The sequence below is a fragment of the Lutra lutra genome, chromosome 1, assembly GCF_902655055.1.
Source record: "Lutra lutra chromosome 1, mLutLut1.2, whole genome shotgun sequence".
NCBI classification, from domain to species: Eukaryota; Metazoa; Chordata; class Mammalia; order Carnivora; family Mustelidae; genus Lutra; species Lutra lutra.
Genome location: NC_062278.1, coordinates 152,771,320 through 152,792,554, shown reverse-complemented (window position 1 = coordinate 152,792,554; position 21,235 = coordinate 152,771,320).

Sequence of the window (21,235 nt, the reverse complement as noted above, 5' to 3'; positions counted from 1 at the left end):
CCTCTGCATAGTGTATTAGCTTTCTTGGGCTGCCATAACAAAGGACCACAAACTTGGTGGTATCAAATAATAGAGTTCTATTCTCTTATAGTTCTGGAGGCCAGAAGTCCAAAACCAAGGGGTTGACAGGACTGTGATCCCTCCACAGTTTCTAGGGGATGATCCATCCTTGGCCCTTCGAGTTTCTTGTGGCTCCTGGAGTTTCTTTGCTTGTGACAACATAACACCAACCTCTGCCTCCTGGGCTTCACCTTTGTCTCTCTGTGCCCTCTCCTCTTATCAGAATATCAGTCATTGATATTAAGGTCCACCTTAGTGCAGTATAATCTCGTCCTGATTGTTAACTAATTGCCCTTTCATAGACCCTATTTCTAAGTAAGATCACATTCTGAGGTTTTGAATGGAAGTGAATTAGGGAGGGGGCAGTATTCAACACATGGGGATTATTACATAATATTGTTTCCATTTTATCAGTAAGAAAGCTGAGATCCAGGAGGGGAGGCCACATACCCTGTTGCTCATCTGCCCTCTGGCAGAGCTAAGTTGTAGGCTCAGCTCAGTCTGATGACAAATCCATGCTTTTTCTTTTCTTTTTAAGATTTTATTTATTTATTAGAGAGAGAGAGCAAGAATGAGAGAGCATGTGTAGCTCCCCTTGCTCAGAGAGAGAAGCATACTCCCCACTGAGTAGGGATCCGAATGTGGGGCTCGATCCCTGGACCCTGAGATCATGACATGAGCTGAAGATAGACACTTAACCAACTAAGCCACCCAGGTGCCCCCATGCTTTTTCTACTACACCATGCTGCTTGTAGAAAACCCATCTGCAAACTCAAGCCTAGAAGGTAATGACATCAATGGTCATCTACCATTTGGCCCCCAGATTATACTACTGGAGGTGAAAGATCAGAGGGGTCTGTGAAAATTTGGTTTTCATTTATGAAAAATGAAATAACCTCCTAGATGTTAGATCTAGGAGGATGATGAACTCATCATTCTTTTAAAAGTGGAAGCAGTCATTTTGTGTACTGCATTCTGTGCAACCAAGATGGAATTATCCAACCATCAGACAAGGGTGGGAATGCCAGGGTCCACTCTCCTCTGTGCTCCTAGTTGTAAGTGGCCAAGTGACCTTAAGCAAGTCATTTTTTCAGGCCTCTGTAACAGAAGGGCCTAGCCCTGAACAACGCCTTCACTGCAGGTTTTTCTCAAGTGTATACAACACACTTGTATAGTCACAGTAAGGTGTTCTTGCCCATGTTAATATTTGCTGGAGTGTGGGCAGGGTAGTACAAAGAATGTACATTGACTTTTCACCCCAAAGTTAATAGTTAACTTTGTCTCTTTGTTTGACTACATTGCTTGTTAGCTTTGATCAGAAAGAAAAATTCTGAAACATGGGATGGAACTGTTTGAACATTTACCTTTCTTCACCTTTACTCTGTACAGTTTATTTTTGTTAAGTCAGGTCAGGATAGCTTCTCAAAAATATAATATTTCAAAAATATAGCACTATGCTGTTTACCATATAAATCTTGGAACAGATGTGAAGTGTTCAGAATAGGAGAATCTTCTTTATAAGCTTGTGCTGTTTTTAAAGGTTAGAGACATCTATTGCAGCGATCTAGAAAAATCATTCTTTGTAGGTGGCTCAGTAAAGGTCTGTGGTAGCTCTGTGTGGTATGAGCACCATGAATTTTGGGGTCACACACACCTGGGCTCAAATTCAAGTTCTGTGACCGATGAGCCATGTGACCTTGGGCAGGTCATATAACCTCCAAATCTCAGTCTCCTCCCTGACTGTGCCTTGCAACAATCACTTTGTAAAATTATTATGACTTTTAAAGGAACATATGCAAAAGTCTGCACAAAGTATGAGGTCAAAAAATGTCACTCACTCTCTTCCCCCTTTCTGTCAGCTGTTCAGCTGGTTAAGGTCCGCCATTTTGAAAATGTGGTTAGGACCTTACCATGAAATTCTCTTCTCCTCCAAGTTTATTAATGAAATGGAAAAAGATGATCTATTTTTCTTATTCAGATTAGGCCTCAGGGCTATATTCTGGAGAAAACCCAAGCAACATGGAATGCTTCTTTCAGGGAAGTGTCTATGTCCGAAACTGTAAGTCCAATCTACCATTCTGCCTCACCAATGGATTTTACCCATTGAGCCCCCAAAAGAAAAGGAACGCAGTGGACCCAGCAACAGGCTCACTTGATAAATCATTGTTGGAACTAGAGGGAATTTTGTTGTGGAGGTGACAAGAGACCACAGCCTGCTTTGGTGCCTGGCCCAGATAAAACGTGGCTGAAGTTCAGAATTATTTACTGTTCAGTGATGTGGCACATTTCCTGTTGGCCCTGCACAGAAGTGACAGATGCCCATGGTCATGTTCCAGAACTCGGTCTGCCAGGGGAGCTTGTGTAGAAGTGACTAGACTATGGAGAAAAAGCCATCATGGGGATGAGGAGGAATGGGTAAGGTTGCTATGTGTAGAATCCAAGACAATGATGCCAGGAGCAAGGGAATGGGTCAGGTCACCTTGGCAGGCCTTCCCAGGTCCAATGACAAGCAGATAATAAGCCTCAGTGGACTTTCTTCATGTGCCATCCAGCCCTGTGCCCTCCAGCTGGAGGAATGAGGAGAAATGAGAAACAGCTTCGGCCTTCGAATGAGCTCCCCAGTTAATGCAGGAGACAGCCTGGTAACCATTCAGCACAAGGAGGTAGAGCAGAGGCCCTTCCTGCTCTTGGAAGAAGATGCACAGTTAGGAGCAAGGTCGCTAGAGCCCAGCGGCCTGGATTCAGATCCTGCCTGAGCCACACCTTGTTGTGTGACCTTGGGCAAGTTATTTGACCTCACTGAGCCTCAGTGGCCTCATCTGATGATAATAGTTCCTACTTGGTGGGGTTGTAAGAGGATTAAAAGAATATTTTTTAAGTGGTTGGCACATCATAGCACTTTGGGTTAAATTGCATATAATCCTTAAGGAATCCATTATGGGCTGAGACATCCCCTTTTCCAATCTGAAAATCAAGGCACTGAATATATAAGCAGAACTTTTCTGATTTATAAGCATAAATTCATGAAAAGTCTTACAGAAGGTGGAAACATTAAAGCATATTTGTATTTAACAGACCACCTTTCACAAAGAGAATCCAAGTGTTTGATATTAGCACAGTATCTGTTTTTGCCACTGATTCTTTCTAGCAAAGACTTAAGGGGCTCTTTCTATCTTGGGGAAAGCTGGAAGCAGCCCCAAGTCTTCCGTATACCTCCTTAGTTGTAAGACTAGTGCAGGAAAGAACTGCATGTGATGAATCTTGGGAACAAAACAGAAAGACCTAGTGAAGAAAAGAGAGCCAGCTGGGGCAGAAACAAGTGCTTTCCCAGGCGAGCTGTCTTAGTGGTATATCTGCTTTCTGCTTCCAATAGTCCCCTGTTTTCATTCTACCCATCCTCGATCCCACCCTAGCATTGAACACACCCTGAGCATGTATGTGTGTGTGTGTTAACATGTACACATGCTCATGGGCACACACACATACACAAACACACACGTGCACACACATGACCACAGATATGCCAGAATTAGCTTTCTAATCTCTCCTGGGCTCTGACATTGCTTCTGACTATATCTAAACAGGTCCCATAATACATCCACATAGGCCCTGAGATCTGGGAACCAGATGTGTCTTCCATACACCACTCGTCTACTGCCTGTCTTTTGACCTTGTCAGCATGTCCTTGTTTCCAGCCCAACACCCTCCTCTCTGACTTGGAGACAGAATTTGGCCATCAGGCTCCATAGGACACAGCCTGCTGTGACCTTCTGGCTCAGTCCTGGAAACTCAACCAAATCACTTCCAGCCACTGGGATCTTACCCAGTAGGATCTTAGACAGTCAGGCAGCCTTGAACACCTGTTCAGGTGAAGAGGTGTCCCTCTGTCCCTCTGCAGCTGTAGCCTCTTCCAATCCCCACATTCTACTGTTTTTCTCTGACCTAGTTTGTAAACAGCACTTTTCCCACTCTAAGGAATCATCATGGTGGAGTGCAGGGAAGAGTGAATGGACCTTGAGTCAAAGGCTGTTCTTGTTTCAATATTTCTGTGTGTGTTGGGAAGGAGGTTCCCTGTTCATCTGGGCTTTGATTTCTCCCTCCTATACTTTAAGCATAGCATAAAGTTGCATAAGTGGAAACCCTGTAAATTTCTAAGGGAAACCAGCCTTTCTTCCCCTCTCTGCTCTCAGATCCGCTCTTTCAAGTTTTGTCCCTCACACCACCCTCTCTGTATCAGAAACAATTTTTTTCATCATTGTCAGGTTCTTTGGCCACCTCTTTCTGGCTACTGATTCCATGTGATAGATTTACATAAATCATTGAAGACAGAGAATGTGAAGACTCTGAGTTCCTCAAGAGCAGGACTTGTCCCCAGCCCAGTGCCCAGTTGAGTGACTAAATGAACAAGTGAATGAAGGGTGTGATGCGTTTGCTACTTAGAATGGAAAGATGCCCTATGCCATGCAGACCAAAGACTCGATCTGCTAATGTCACTACAGGATCCCATGAAGATTAGCTCCACAGTAAAGACTAACATGGTCAAAGATGGTGTGCCACGGAAGTGTCCCTGCTTCTGCTCTACACACTCTGACCTTCTCTGTCCCCATCCCAGTCAGGACTCTTCCCAGAGTTCACCAGCAGAGCACCCACATGCTCCAGTCAGAACAGACGTTCAACATCTCTCTCTCCTTCTCTCTCCCACCCACCATCATTGAGTCCTGGTGATCCCACACACCCAAATTTCTCTCTCTTGACTGCAACCGCTAATCTTAGTCATCATCATTTCTTGCCTTCTTTAGTATAGAATTTTAGACCTCCTCATTTGTTCAGGCAGAGTAATCATGGTGAAAATCAGGTCATATCATCTCCTTGCTTAAAAATCCTTCAGCGACTTTCTACTACACTTAGAGCAAAACAGAATTCAAAATAAAATTTTGAGAGTAAAATCAGAACTCCGTGGCTTGACCTACACATTAGACTAATGCTAGCCGCTATACAAATGGGAAAAAAAAAAAAACATGTAACAATTGAGAAACAATAAAAGGTCACTTCTTAGATGCATAACAGTCCAGGATGAGTGATCTTAGGCAGCCAATGGGTGTCCTTTAGGATTTTCTAATTCCCAGCCACTAAAAGTTAAGGCGCACAGATAACATAAGATAAAGAAATTTTCGAGACGCCTCATCCTATATTTTTGAATAAGAAAAATATAGTCTAACTCTACTGGTGTTTCAGAAATATGCACTAGAATAATTTGCCAACCCGAAATCACTTAAAATTAAATATTAAAATAAAAACCAACATTCATCAAGTTACATACAGGCTCTGTGAAATTCTCTGTACTTTTGTTACCTTTTAATATAAATTTTGTTTAAAAACAACACAATTCCTGGTTTGAAGAGATTATTGTTGCTGCTTCACAAAGAGCAACTGCCATCACTTCGTAGGTTAGTGATCAGCAAAGAGTTAAAAATTTTAACTTGAACGTAGGTTATCTGTTTACATATAATTAGATAATGTAAGAAAATGCAGGGAAGCTTGTCATTGAAAAAATGATGGCATTTGACAATAACATAATTGAATACTTTAAATTTTAATATTATACATTGTGATATTATCTTATAAAGCAAAAACTACTATAATCTATTCAAATTAGTCAATGTATAAATATCTACTATCTGCTTTTGTTAACATTTTTGAATCAAGGCCTTCATTTTAATTGAAAAGTGAATATGAATCTGTAATATAATAATATGAATTATATTTTATAAAATAGCATTGATTGAAGGACCAAAAAATAAAAAATAAAATAATATATGTGAGCCCCAGATTTAAGGCACCTGGATGCTCTCGGTTGCCCTATGTGATGGAACTTTATTTAGAGCCTTGCTGCTTTATTAAAAATGTCAGAAAAAGCAGTGTTCATTTATTTAGATCCTAGATGAATACAGTGAGCCAACCTGAATTATTTTGCATATGTTGGTTCTAAATAGAAAAGTTAAAGATAACCCAGGAAAGAAAACGTGATTTATTTAACATTATGGTGTATATATGCATGGGAAGAGGGTCTCTGCTCTTTGTCATGGATGGAAGAGAAGAAAGGCCGCTTTTAATTTAATTGAAAACCTAATATGAATCTGTTAAATAAGAATATGATTACATTTTATTAGAGAGCATTGATTGAAGGACCAAAAAATTAAAAATAAAATAAAATAATATATGTGAGCCCCAGATTTAACACACAGTGACCTCAACTGTTAGGGAACACAGCCCAGCTGCTATGCTGTTCCTCTCTGGGATAGGGGAGAGGGGTGCAGAGCAAGGACAAAATGAGAAGGGATACTAGAGTTTCAGGGGGCAGTGCCAATTTTAGCATGCAAGAAACTCACCCACTTAACAGTTCCAATGAGCTGTGACTTTAATAGAAAAAATGGGGCACTAAGATCCAGATCATGCTGGAACATACACATTTCTCCTTATTCGCTCATGTCTATCTCCTTCTGCCACCTCTCTTCAGAATGACTGTTCTCTGTAAAGGGCACATATCTGTCGGAACGTACACCTATTTGGGGAGATTTGTGTCAGATAATATGGTTCATATTATGTGACAGCTTGACTGGGCTATGGTGCTCAGTTGTGTGGTAAAACACCAGTCTAGATGTTGCTGTGAAGGTATTTTTTAAGATGTGATTAACATTAATAATCGTTTGATTTTTGAATAAAGAGTGACACTTAAATCAGTAGATCTTTTTAAAAAGATTTATTTATTTTTAAAGAGAGAGAGTGGCGGTGAGGGGCATAGGAAGAGAATCTCAAGCATAGAGTTTGATGCAGGGCTCAATCTCACAACCTTGAGATCACAACCTGAGCCAAAGTCAAGAGTCATTAACTTAACCAACTGAGCCACTTAGGACCCCCTAAATCAGTAGACTTGGAGTAAAGTACACTACCCTCCATAATGTAGGTGGGCTGATCCAGTTATTTGTAGACCTTACGAGGGAAGACTGAGTTTCCCTGAGAAAGAAGGCATTCCGCTTAAGACTGCACAATATAGAAATGTTGCCTGTTCCCAGCCTTTGGATTCAAGACTGCAACATTAACTCTTGCCTGAATTTGCAGCCTGCCAGTGTATCCTACAAACTTTGGATTTGCTAGCCCCCATAATCGTGTGAGACAATTCCTTAAAATAAACCTTTCCTCTCTCCTTCCCTCCCACCCCACATGTATATTCTGTTGGTTCTGTTTCTTTGGAGAACCCTAACTAATGCAACATTCTTCTGAAAAGAAAGTCTAGAACATCACAATAGGACTCTAGACCCATCAAGCTGGTCAGAGTGAAGTGTGCCAACCTGACTAGAAGGTCCTGGTGCTGACTCTAGCAAGCAGAGGAAAATGGCCAAGGGTAAATTCAGCTTTCTAGGGCCCCTGGTTTATCAGTTTGTTCTGCCGAAATTTGTAGACCTGTTCCTAAGCACCCATAGAAATGGCTGCTTCAATTGAATGAGGTGGGCAGTCCAGGCGAGATTTCAGGTACTCATTGGTAAAGTCCCATTTATCTGCAGGAATTGTGATCATGAGGATAATTTGTAGTAGTTATAAGTGTTTGCCTGAAAATTGTCACAGGGCAAAAGATCACATCCACTTTTGCTCAAAGGCCCGGGACCTTCTTCTTTCTCTACCAGCAACTCCATTAGTGTAGGGCACAAAGGCACTTCCTGAGCAGTTTCCTGCAGAGTGTTGGCTCCAGAAAATATGCTAGTTCATCATTACCAAAGATCCTTCACCTAAAGCAAATCTTCTTTCCTCAGTAATTTCCTCACACTCAAATAGCATTACGAAAAACATCCTCCAAGGGAAAGGCTCTTATTGCACTAAGAGTCATCCTGGGGACAACTCCTGGTCAACATTCTTCAGGAAAGAGCTCTAGAAGTAGCTGCAGATTTTGAGTCCTCTCATCCCTTTTGTCTTTTAGTCAATTCAGAAGCTGGAATTGAGGTTTGCAGTGGAATGCCAACCCCAAGAATGCATGGTATATTCCCTTAGAAAGGACAGCTGAAGACAAGAGACCCAGCTGGATGCTCCTATCAATGTCCACCGAAGGTCTAAGGATTGCGTTCTACAGAAAATGGCTGGACACATAGGATTGGACACACACGGGGCACATTTTACACTTAAGAAGCTGATGGTTTCATCAGAAACTATATGCCCCACATGCCCCCCAAGGGAATGTGGATATATGTCAGAATTCATTTCTTAGTTTACAAACAGGTGTCAAGTGTCAATGATGTGCCCGACATGTCTCTGGATGCTCGTATCTGATGCTCAGTTTCCCAGAAATCATAGTGAATGGTCTGGTTCTATCACTTGCCTTCATACTCTCTGGCTACAGGAGAGGTGTATGGGACTCTTGAGCTCAGCATTTGTATATGAGCCGTACTTGTGGCCACAGTGGGATAGAATATCCTTTGTTGGCCATGTTCCAGAAAATCTGTATCATAGGCCATAAGTCAGATGTCTGATCACACTCCTTGATGTAAACTCTCCCAACTTCCTCTTCTATAACCTGTCCGATGAGGAATTTGAAAAGATGAAATAACAAAGACACAGATGTGAGCAGACCACAGCCAGGCAAAGAAGCCACCACAGTCCCTGGGAGTTTGCAAACTGGATTTTTACTATGAAATATAGTTTAATCAATTACTAGGTTAAACAGTCCAAAAAAAAAAAAAAAGGAAGGTACACTCAAATGGGGGTAGTTAACAAGAATGTAAGAAAGGGTTATTTCTGAGAATATGGAGAGGGTGGGAAGCCAAGGGGGCAGGTCAAGTACTTGTGTCTAGAAACTATGGAATCCTGAGGTGGCAAAGGGAGAAAGCGATCATCTGCACAAGAGCTTTAGCCTTTGCAGGAGGAGCCCAGTGCTCCCACACATGCCACCACATCAGCCAGTGCCTCCCATAGCTAAACAGAAAACAGGGATGCCAGGGATCCCTGGCATTAGGATCTGCCTGCTGGGAAGAGCAAATAGAGACTGTCCAGCATAACGGCTGATGAACAACACCACCATGAAAGAAGGGGGCATCGTTGATCTCTTCCTGTGCACCAGGCACTGTGCTAGGCACCGGAAAATGCATTCCCTCATTTTACCTTCAGATAAAATGGTTGAGTCACATGAGCTTCTCCTGATGAAGAATCAGATCTCAAAACTCTTGGAGCACCACAAAAATACCAGTGTTGTGTCCAAGGAGGGATGGGGAAGCAGAAAAAAATATCCTTGTGAAGCTATTTGGAAGGAAAAGGAGCTTCAGAACAGAATTTGAGGGTGAGGGGAGGACACTATTAACAGCTAGGTCTCCCCAAGTCCCAGGCACAACTCTGGCCCAATCCTGGATTCAGGGCTCCAGTCCTGTCACCAATAAATCAGACAACCTTCTGTAAATTATCTCCCTGATGCTCTGAGAGTTTCTGAACCCCCATCTCCCTGCCCACCTAAAGGAACACTCAGTTCCCAGCAGTTCATTTCTGTTGACACAGAGTGAATGGGAATGAATTACTTTTTACTTCCCAGTTTGAAGTTTCTAAAATTATCATGCTGTCACCGAACAAAATTAGTCGAAGCCCAAGTGAGCCATTAAATTAACACCCCATGAACTTACCTCTTCTTATTTGATTCATAAGGCAGTTTACAATTTCAAACACTGTTCTTACTGAGGAAAAATGAAAGGATAGTTTGTCTGGAACTTTCTAGATTGCTTCCTGGGGTCACCCAACTGATCCACATACTCTGATGTTTTTAACACATTGCCCCATTCACTGACCCTATTGTCAGCTGAGTAATTTGTGGTGGAAGTGAAGGTGACTTTTAGGAGCTGGAATTCCTATGCCTACATGGTATGAGAATGTGGTTAACCAGTTAGAACTAGATTGCCTCTGGCACCAGGTCTTTGAAGGAGTAAAAAGCTAGTACTCAAATTCAGAGAGAGAGAGAGAGAGAGAAAGAAAGAGAGAAAGAGCACTCAACCTGCTCCCAGAGGCCACCAGCCTTGAGAGTTTACAACTTGTGTTAAGTGATCAGACTCCTATCCCTTGACCCACAGACTTGTTCTCATAAGGAGTGGGTGCTGCAGGCATGGGGCTCACCAGGTGACAACTCGTGAGCTAGGCAGGCAGTTGGGAGGCCAGAGGTCTGTTCCTGATCTGCTATTTATCTAGTGTGCCCGATGGGGAAAGTCACTCCTGGCTTAAAGACCACGGAATGTTTCCCATTGTTCTTCAGTGGGAGTCTAGCATTCTATCTGGCTTAGCTGACCTTGCTTGGTCCCACCTTCCATTGCCCTGTTCTGTGCTGGGCACCTGACCTTGGCTTACAGAGCCATCCCCTGCTCTACTCTGTGCCAGGGTGCCCACCATGCCTACTCCACATACCAGGATTTCTGCCCTCCCTTCTCTGCTTTAAGTCCTGTCTCTGGTGGTGGCTGCATCTTATTTATGGGTCCAGCTTACATCTGCGCTCCGGCAACACCACCACCTTTGTCCCCCGGCCCTAGGTGATAGCAACTGCCCACTGTTGCCAATCTCAGGGTGACCCCACTGTCCCCCAGGTATCATTTCAGCTTTTTCTCTTACCTCTATTCCCCTGCACCAACTTCCTGGCATGGGCTCTGTCTTCTGGTCTGCACCCCTGATACAATGGCTTTCTTTTTGTTACATAAATGGGCCACGCTATTTGCTCTTTCTACCATCCTCTGCGAAGATCCAAAATGCAGCTACACTTTTCACAAAGACGTCCTCCCTTTCTGGGGCCTGGTCAGGCCAGAGCAGCCTCTGCTTCAGATTCCTGGAGTGGGGTTTCTTTACCAAGTAGGCCAGACCCTGGATCTTGAACTCGAGGTTGTTTGCCACTGACTCAGTTCTACCTTCTCGAATTCTGAAAAAGCCCAGAGATACCAGTGCTTGCACAAAAGGTCACTGCTCATTTTAATCAAACCACATTGCTCTGCATGGCTGGGCTGTGGCCTTCAGTCAAGATTTCCTGCGTGGCAGATTTTCTCTCCTCTTGGATAACAGTGATATTTGCTGCAAGCATCTAATAGAGCTTGAAATTACCCTGGCAAGTTGTTTACTCTTCTCCAGAGTGGCACTAGGCTCCATGCAGTATTTATCCAGCACTGTCAATGTTTTTATTAAGTAAGCCCTTGCACATCCAAAGTGTGCCATAGGCTCTGTAAATATTTTATTAGCCTTTGTAATTAGTCCTTACATCTCACAGCCCTTCTGGGAAGTGGGTCAGTGTGGCAGTTCCTATTTTACAATGGGGGTGAAAAAGAGCCACCCAGAGATGGGAAGGGGACCTTGAATCTGAGGCAGAGGGTACAGTAAATCCTTCCAACAAAGAGCAGGGATGTTGCTTGCTCCTGTTGATGGAGATCTGAGTCCAAACAGGGAATGGTGAGAATTAGGAACGGTGAGAATAATCAGCAATCACTCCCAAAATGTCTGGCAATGGCCCTATAGGGCTGTGTTCAGAACTGAAGGAGAAAATAGAGAAAAGGTTGGGGGCCCACAGGCATGTCAGCACATGGTAGACACTGGATAACACCAGTTCCCTTTGCTCCACCCCCAACTCTGCCCTTGCTCACTACCATCCTGAGGCTTGATCCATGCACCCTCCCAGGACCAGATGGGAAGGGACAAAAATGACTTCTGTCTATGAGGGTGTAGGAATGTGGTTCCAAAATGAGACCAGTGAAGTCCCTTATTGGAGAGAGTCTGTTCTCTTTGAAGTCAAATAAGTGTTGATTTTTAAACATGCTTTCTAGGGCAGAAAAAAAAAATTCTTGTAGTCATTGCTGTTTTTGTCTTCCTCAAGGATTGTATCTTTAATAAGAAAAATAATTAATTCTTTTCTTCACTTAATTGTTCAGGTCTTGAATTATTTTTACATTGAAATATCACCTTTCTTGTTTTTCAACGTTTCACATTTTGCTGGTATAGCATTGAGTTTTAAAATAAACATTTCCGGGATGCCTGGGTGGCTCAGTTGGTTAAGCAGCTGCCTTTGGCTCAGGTCATGATCCCAGCGTCCTAGGATCGAGTCCCGCATCGGGCTCCTTGCTCGGCGGGGAGCCTGCTTCTCCCTCTGCCTCTGCCTGCCATTCTGTCTGCCTGTGCTCGCTCTCCCTCTCTCTCTCTGACAAATAAATAAATAAAATCTTTAAAAAAATAAAATAAAATAAAATAAACATTTCCTCATTAGTATTTATTTTTAGACATGTTTCTTAGAAACTGCATGTAGATGAAAATTTCATTTTGTTTTTTTAACCCGAGGGTCTACTTTTTTAAAGGAAGAATTCAGACCATTTATGATTACTGGCTTATGGGACATATTTATTTTTAGTTCTTTTCTTTTTTTAAAATATTTTTTAACTCATTAATTGTTGATCCTGGTATATCTACTTTTTTCCTTGCATATGGCCTGGCCAAATTTTGTTTTTTTTTCCTATATTATCTCCCTTTCCACCATTCACCTTCAGCTGTTACTGTGTTCCATTCTGATGGTGGGTAAATATCACCATATTTAATCCTCTATCTTCCAGTGCTACATGAAATTAAGTAATGGCCACTCTGTCTCCACAAGACATTTTACCAGCTCAGCTCCCACGATGAAGGAAACTTTAGAATATTTCTTTACTTGTTATTTCCTTCCCCCTTCAACTTTGAATTTTGCTGAGACTGCCCATAATTATAAATTCCAAACCATCAGCTTTCCCTTTCAAGTATTTACCTTCGGTTTCAAAAACCCAAATTAACACTTTGCATTTCCTTATTACATTATCATGTTCTGTATAGATATATTTTTAAAAATTGACTATTTGATTCATTTTCATTTCTTTTGGCCTTTATTTAAGAGCTTTTAATCAGTGTTGTCCTCACCGCTGTTTGCAGGAAAGGAAAGCCTGAGACCAAGGCAAACTGGGGATTTGACCCCAGGGATGGGATAAGTGACAGGAGGTGAGGCAAGGAAGGCAGGAGAGCAGTTCAAAGATCCACTATTGCTCGGCCATGACAGCAGGTGACCAGTTTTTCTATCAGGAGGGTAAGCTGGACGGGTGCAGGAATATGTCTCTGCTCTGTCCACCCATGGGAAGAAAGAGGGAAGGATGCTTCCAGCAGCTCGGAATCCGTCCCCCCACCAGCAGCTGGTCAAAGATGTGACTCAGGGGGTGTTAATTCCATTCTATTTCCAGGTTGAACATCCATCAGAAGGGAGGTGGCTCTTTCCTGGGGCTTCGCAGAGAAGCCCAAGGGGGAAGTAAGAAGATACGCATGGGCCCTAGGCCAGCTACTTTCAGGCAGCACCTGCAGGAAGCTGGCCAGATCCTGTGTAAGACCCGGAGCTGCAGTCAAGATTCCAGTAACAGGTGAGGATGGGATCATCTGAAGCGGTGGAGGAGGGAGACAAACTGTAAGAGACTCTTAATCTCACAAAACAGAAGGTTGCTGGGGGGTTAGGGGAGAAGGATGGGATGGCTGGGTTATGGACATTGGGGAGGGTATGTGCTATGGTGAGTGCTGTGAATTGTGTAAGACTGATGATTCACAGACCTGTACCTCAGAAGCAAATAATACATTATATGTTAATGAAAATAATTAAAAAAAAAGGAAGTGTAGCACCTGCAAATCATCTCACAATTACATTGTAACAAAAGATTTAGAAGAATAGCCCCCCACAATCCCAACCCTTCCTCAAGCCTGCTCCCGATACCTTAACTGCTTTCTCCCAATATTAGCCTGGAGGTTTCTAAATATTTTCATATCCCTATGTTCTAATTCCCCAGTTTTTAGAACTTATCTATTAATATCCTGTTAAAATGAGCCAAAATTTCATTGTGATGTCCCCAAAACCCACTTCCCAGCTCTCATCCTTCCAAATACGTTTATAGAATTATTTTTTGTATTGTTGGGTAGCAGTCAATATTTACATATTGTGGCTATAAAAATAATGTTCATTGGGGTGGCAAGGAAAAGGTTTTATTTTTTCCTTGCACAATTTTTTTTTTCATTTTTCTGAAATTAGTGGTTGCCTGGTTTTTATGGACCTGTATCTTACCCAAACACAGCATCTGATCTACCAAAAGGCAAGCAGTGTTTTCTTTTGTAGTGCTCCTTCGTATCAGATAAACTTCCTGCAAACAGTTCCCTTCATTCTCTTTGTTTGGCTTTCTCTTTTGGAGCCCGTGTTCTCTAATCCAGCTCCCATGACCTGCTACAAATTCTTCTGCCAGAGATTCTTCTGGATTGGAGCACATTTCTTAGACCCTATGCTACGCCTTCCTCTTCTTTGGTTTACTCCTTTAATATGCTGGTGCTCATCCATTAGTCGTTTCCTAGGAAAGTATGATTTGCAGGGTGTTTTTCAGTCCACGTCTTTATTTTCTCCTTTATACCTGAATAAGACTTGGGCTGGCAATAGACTCCTAGGCGTTTGTTACTTTCTCTCAGATTTGTGAAGGTGATCCTCCCGCATCTCAAACCCAATGTTGCTCTTCAGAAGACCCATGCCAGTCTGACTTTTAATCTCTCTGACTTTGTTTCCCAGAAGAGTTTGAGAGCTCTGAAATTTCATGTTTTGCTTTTGGTAGGCTCTTTTTTCACTTTTGCTTCATGTAGTCTTTAAATAAGGAAACTCAGGTCTTTACATGTTTGAGAATTTTCATTGAAGTATTCTTTTACATTTTAGCTTCAATGATTTTTTTCTCTTTCTGGAACTCATCATTTTGATGCTGAATGTCTTAAACTGATCCTTTAGGTCTCATCTTTTATTCTATTTTTTCTTATCATCTCTTTTCACAGTGTTCTATTCTTGTTTTGTAGCTATAACATTTTATTTTATCTCTTATCCAGTTTTTCATAATAGGCTTTTAAAAGGCACCCTATAGATATTGGTAAATGAATGCACCTCTGGGGGTAATATAATTATTTGAATTATTTTGGAGTTTTTGTCCATTCCTGGCACTATTTTTGATCTCCAGATTCCTGTTTATTTGTTGATTTCATTTGGTATCTTTCTTCAAGTTGAGTTAGTTAGAATTGGGCTTGACTGAAAGCAACAGAAAGCCACCTGTGGTCATTTAATTAAATAAGGATTATTCTCTCACAAGACAGTCTAAGGGCTTCCAACTTCTCCATGAGATGATCAAGCATCTAGCCTCCTTCTAACTGCTTGCCCTACCCTACTAGGCTGCAAGACGTCTCCTTCATCCCTGGGCATCACATCCACATTCCAGATAGAGATAGAACAGAGGAAAGATTAAACTGCAAAATGTGGATGTAGTTTAGTATACTTTCAAAGATCTTTCTTAGAAGCCCCATGCAAGAAAATGTGGTGTTATATCTCATTTACTAAGCATGTGCCACGTGGCCAACTCTATCCACAGGAAGTCTGGGAAGGGAAGTGTAGGTACATGGCTACCCAAACAGAACCTACTTATCAAAGAAGGGAGAATGGGTGGTAGCAACTGGCAAGGACTAGTGATCATTTGCTGACTTTATATTTAGAAATAAAACACTAAAAGTCTGATTATCCATGTGCAAGATTGTTAACTAGAGAGTTTCCCTGTAGATCAGTTGGATAACTTGACGATTCTGACAAAATCTGATAAAGATTATGTTTTCTAGTGTCCTCAAGAATGGCTTTTTTTTTTTAGATTTATTTATTTATTTGAGAGAGAGATAGAGCACTCTGGCACATAGAGGGGAGGGGTAGAGGGACAAAGAGAGAAAGAATCTCAAGCAGACTCTGTGCTGAAAGTAGAGCCAGACTTGGGGCTCAATCTCATGACGCTGAGATCATGACTTGAGCTGAAATCAAGAGTCAGATGCTTAACTGACTTACTCACCCAGGTGTCCAAGAATGGCTTTATTCACAGAAAATATCACTTAGAGATTTTTCATTTTTGTTAAGAATTTTGTTTTCATTTTTGTTAAATACCCAGTAGTGTCATTACTGGATCATATAGTAGGTCCATTTTTTAGTTTTTTGAGGAATCTTCATACTGTCCTCCCCCGTGGTTGCACCAGTTTATATTTCCAATAAAAGTGCACAAGTGTTCATTTTTCTCCAGAACCACTCTAACCCTTGTGGTTTTGATTTTAGCCATTCTGACAAGTTTGAGGTGATATCTCATTGCAGTTTTGATTTGCATTTCCATAATGATCAGTGATGTTGAACATCTTTTCATGTTTCTGTTGGCCATCTGGATGTCTTTTTTGGAGAAATGTCTGTTCATGTCTTCTGCCCATTTTTTAATTGGATTATTTGTGGGTTTTTGGTGTTGAGTTGTATAAGTTCTTTATATATTTTGGATACTAACCCTTTATCAGATATGTCATTTGCAAATATATTCTCCCATTCAGTAGGTTGTATTTTAACTTTGTTGATTGTTTTCCTTGCTGTGCAGAAGCTTTTTATTTTGATGCAGTCCCAATAGTTCATCTTTGCTTTTGTTTCCTTTGCCTAGGAGACATATCTAGAAAAATGTTCCTATAGCTGACATCAGAGAAATTGCTCAACTCAGAGAGTTGATAGATGTGTTGGCAGGAGACTGGTAAGGACTCCCTAACAGAAGGTCTCCTCCTTCAAGGACAACTGTCCACCATCCTGGCCCATGTCTAAAGCTCTGTTCCCTTGTTCATCCTCTGCCCTCCATTCTCCACATATGCAACATCATCTGTTACTTCCACAGTGGACCTGGAAGAGCTATTAAGACCACATCTCAGGGCGCCTGGGTGGCTCAGTGGGTTAAGCCGCTGCCTTCGGCTCAGGTCATGATCCCAGGGTCCTGGGATCGAGTCCCACATCGGGCTCGCTGCTCAGCAGGGAGCCTGCTTCCCTTCCTCTCTCTCTGCCTGCCTCTCTGCCTACTTGTGATCTCTCTCTGTCAAATAAATAAATAAAATCTTAAAAAAAAAAAGACCACATCTCAGATCATCAGTAAACAAAAATAATTTTCTCCCTTCCTAGAGGACAGGGAGGGCTCTATCATCAAACACTCCACTGAGAGGAAAAGAAATAGATTGCTCAATGACTTCTAGCATAGACTTCATTGAACCTTTGGAATATAGACACACATTCTTAGTAAGAAGGGGGAAGAAAAGAAACATTAGCATTTCCTCATTAGAAATGTTGAAGATGCATGCCCTGCTGCAACTCCCTTACCTGTAACCTACTCTTGAGGTGTCTACCTGAATGGCACTGTGGCTGGGAGACCACAGCCCCAGAAAACTAACCACAATAGCTGCAGGCCTCCCATACTCACATAGCCAAAACTCACAGTTGTGACATGGCACAGAGAGGGGCAGGCTTCCCCGGGGCACAGGCATACCAAATACTGCTGGTAGAGTAAGTGTGGTACCTGTGTATTTAACTTATTCTATGTGTCTGTATGTATCTTCTTAAAGAAATTTGGAAGCCCTTGGAAGCAGAGATATTATTTATACTGCTAGGTATCAACTAGTAGTTGATCTGCTGATCTGTTGCAGATCTGTTGATCTACTAGGTATCCCACAGTACCCTGCATGATTTAGTGACCAGCAAATCTTTTTTCTGAACTGAGTGAGTAAAAGTCAATAGAAAGGGAGCAAAAATAATGCAATACCATATAGCTGAAAAGTAAGAAAAGTGCATAAGATCAAACATTTATAAGCCTAAAGATTTTGGGAAACTAGACATAATCATTATGTGTAAAATCATCTTTCTCACATGAATCTTCAGCTAGGGCATTCTGTGAGGGGTGGTGGTCATTGTCGAACATGAATATGATGACCTTCTCTAGATTGCTCTTAGATTCTGGCATGGATTTGAAGTCTCTGACACACCCAGAACTGTTCAATTGTGACCAAGTAAATCTGCAAGGAAAGAGGAGCATTTGTGAATACAGAATGCTGTACAAAAAGACATCAAGAAATGCAATCACAAACACATTTGTGTTTCTCATATTGAGATTCTGATAAAAAAAAAACAAAAAAAAACAAAACAGCACACAAGTGCTGGGCGCCTGGGTGGCTCAGTTGGTTAAGTAACTGTCTTTGGCTAAAGTCATGATCCTGGAGTCCCAGGATTGAGTCCCCCATTGGGCTTCCTGCTCAGTGGGAAGTCTGCTTCTCCCTCTGACTTCTCCATTCTCATGCCATTCTCTCTCTCTAAAATAAATAAAAGAAATTAAAAAAAAAAAAACACACACACAAGTGCTCAGGAAACTGGAATGCAGTCCTCAGACTACATAGTCATTAAAACAACTGTTGTCCCTACTTCATTATATTCTGCTTGGAGAGATGGAGACTTCTTGAGAGGAGCTGTGTGGAAAAGTAGAGACAGGAGTGCTGGTGTGAATAGGGAGGCATGGTCCCCACATGGAATGCTGCTGGTGGGAATGGTGACTGGGATGGAAGGGGGTTGTGTTTCATGTACGCTATCTCTCCATAGTGTTGGCCCAGGCCCCACCCTAACAAAGTCTGGGTTGGGGATGGACATCAACATGTTTTAATCTTCCTAGGTAGATGAAGGTAAACATAGCATGTGGTCAAGGTTGAGAACCACTAATTTATGAGTTGTCATTATTAACCCACTGCCAGATTTCAGGTCTGAGGAGACTCGAGGAGCTTCTAAGGAAATAGAGGAATGGGACAGAAAGACAAAATCAAGCACTGTGGAATATAATATCAGTTATGGGGAGAGCAAGCCTGAGAAGTTGTCTCGTGAGGTTCAGAAATGACCTTTGAGGTTGGAGTTGGTATAAATCTCAGTATTCTTACTTACCAAACAAACAAACAAAAAAAGAATTTCTGCTCTGCTGTCCCTTCATGGTCCTTGCCCCCATCCCCAATCCAGCCCTAGGAACCAACAATGCAGAAAATCACATCCATAATGTGGAAGATGTGTTTGGCAAATGCTTTCAAAACACAGAATTAAGAGAAAAGATGAAAATGCTAAGAGGAACAGTAGCAATCCAGGATACAGAACTAAAATCCATGGTAAGAATCTTGATTTCCCTGGGGTGGAAAACCAAGGCAAAAACTGAACTCATAAGTAAAGACAGCTTTCCTGATTTCTGCTGATCTGAACACAAAGATTCAAAGAGCATCCCATGCCACATTTTAAATAAATGAAAAAATAAATGAAAAGAGATCCATACCAATATATGTTCTGTCAGTTTTGCTGAGTTACCTTGATGATGAAAAAGCGTCCAACAAACACCTATACACTAAATGCAGGCTGTTCAATCCCCACTTCATTCCGGGTGGTACCCACAATGCTCAGCAGTTTGTTCAGATGGAACTTACTGCCCCAGATACAACATCTGTATGCATACCTTGTACACCTGGAAATGCAGCTGCTTCAGCTTAAGGTCCCCTCCCCCATCCCTCTTCTGAAATCCTCTTGGGTTCACTCATCCTTCAAGGCCTGGCTCAGACTATATCCTCAGTCAGCTCCTGTCCATTCCAGTTATTGGAATGAGTCTCCTACTTGCCTTGCTCCCCCACCACACCCCACATTCTGATTAGAGTCGCCGTCTGCTTCCTTGCTGGACTGTGATCCCCTCTGAAGGGCCAAAAGGACTGCCCACCCACTACACACACCCCTTGCACCTACCTGACAAAATCATCCTTGCTTATTAGTTTGAATTTTGGTCCCTTTGTGTCCCCTACAGTTTCCTAGAACAGGCCTTGGCTCTATTCTCCAGAGAACAAAGAACACTGGATCATCTGTCAGTGAAATCGCTCAGGAATCACTCACTGCCTGGACAGTCGGAGTGAATGGCTGCCTCATCTGGTGGGTGATTCTAGCCTCCAACAGAGCCAGCCATCTGGGACCCATATCTCTTGGGAAGGGACTCTCACAAGAACTCTGTTGACCCTGAGAACTTGTGAAGTGCTTGAGCATTCAGGGCTGTGATTTAGAGTTGGTAACTGAGCATTGAGGCAAGTAAGACACCTGAGACTCACAGAGGTAAAGCATCCCACCCAGAGTCACATAGTCCCACCACATGAAGACTGGCATTCACAGTCTGGGTCTCCACCATGCCAGGCTGCTTCCAAGATGGGTGAAAGGAAGCCGAAGCAGAGGCTATAGTTTCTAATTTGCCCCATCCCTATACTTCTCTGTGGTGGTTCCACGCTTCCAAAGCACAGAGACCATGATCTTTCCCTCTCCCGCCCTTCACTACCATACTGGTTTCTTGTGGGTTGAATGTTGATTTAGAGATGTTAGGCCTTGGACTAGCTGACCAGAGGAAGAAAATTTAAGTATGACACATTTCTGGAGAATTCGCTTCAATCCTCAGCTTCAGAAATTAGAATCTTCTAATCTGAGATTTAGCTTTTGACCTCTGACAAGGAGAGTAAATAAGCAAACCTGGACAACACAAGCCCTGCACAGAGTCATGGACGCACAGTCTAGCATTTTAGCAGTTAGGAGTACTTGGACATAAAGCACTTAAAAATCCATTTAGACTGTCCAAGTCGGTTCAAGCTCTTTAATCTTTTTTTTTAAATTTTATTTATTTATTTGACAGACAGAGATCACAAGTAGGCAGAGAGGCAGGCAGAGAGAGAGGGGGAAGCAGGCTCCCTGCTGAGCAGAGAACTGGATGTGGGGATCAATCCCAAGACCCTGAGATCATGACCTGAGCCGAAGGCAGAGGCTTTAACCCACTGAGCCACCCAGGTGCCCCCAAGCTCTTTTATCTTGGATAAAGTAAATAAGACTGTTTTTAAAGTGTTTTTTTTTTTTTCTTGTTTTGGTTGTTTTGGGGTCCCCCCCATTTGAAAGCAAGAATATTGGGAGAGAAAAAAAAAGACATTCAAGGCCAGACCTTTGTACCCCAGTAATGTATAACAGCTATAGAGGCTGGTCAGACCTTTTGGTGATATTTTCAGTCTGCCAACACCAGCTCACCCTTTTGTAAATTGAAAACAACTCATCTCCTTGAAGCCCATTTTCCTTCTCCTGTGGGGCTTGGAAATTCCTTAAGGGCAGACCCAAACCTTATTCTGCACCCTACCAGAAGTGTAGCTCAGCCCATGAGGTCTCAGCAGATGCTTGCTACCAGACTGACCCTCAGAGCAGCAGGCTGTCTTCACTGTTCATTGCAATGAACATGTCTCACCATAACCC